The sequence below is a fragment of the Palaemon carinicauda genome, chromosome 9 (genome assembly GCF_036898095.1).
Source record: "Palaemon carinicauda isolate YSFRI2023 chromosome 9, ASM3689809v2, whole genome shotgun sequence".
Lineage (NCBI taxonomy): Eukaryota > Metazoa > Arthropoda > Malacostraca > Decapoda > Palaemonidae > Palaemon > Palaemon carinicauda.
The window spans coordinates 82225794-82226385 of record NC_090733.1 but is presented as its reverse complement, the minus strand read 5'-3'; positions in this window follow the sequence as shown (position 1 = coordinate 82226385).

Sequence of the window (592 nt, the reverse complement as noted above, 5' to 3'; positions counted from 1 at the left end):
AATTAAAATAAAATAAAAAATAAATCCTCCACAATATATATATATATATATATATATATATATATATATATATATATATATATATATATATATATATATATATATATATATATATATGTATATGTGTGTGTATATGTATACATACACACACACACACACACACACATATATATATATATATATATATATATATATATATATATATATATATATATATACATATATATATATATATATGTGTGTGTGTGTGTGTGTCTGTGTCTGTGTGTGTCTGTGTGTGTGCATGTGTGCATTCATATATGACTTATACCATAAATTTTTCGTAATACTTAATGATATATGAAGAATTAATACTAGTCATAAAAAACGAGAAGCAAAAAAACATATATAAAACCCTGTATTTACATAATACCTTACAAATTAATTTTTCTCTCTTTATTTTTCTTCAAGATCAAAAGGAAAAATCTAATTCAATGGACAGTATATTAGATAACGCTAACAGAAATACAGGCCCCATCTCCCTTTGCAAATCTGTCCAAGACGGAGGCCCTAGAGAGTAATAAAACACAGTTAATGGAAGTTCATATTACCC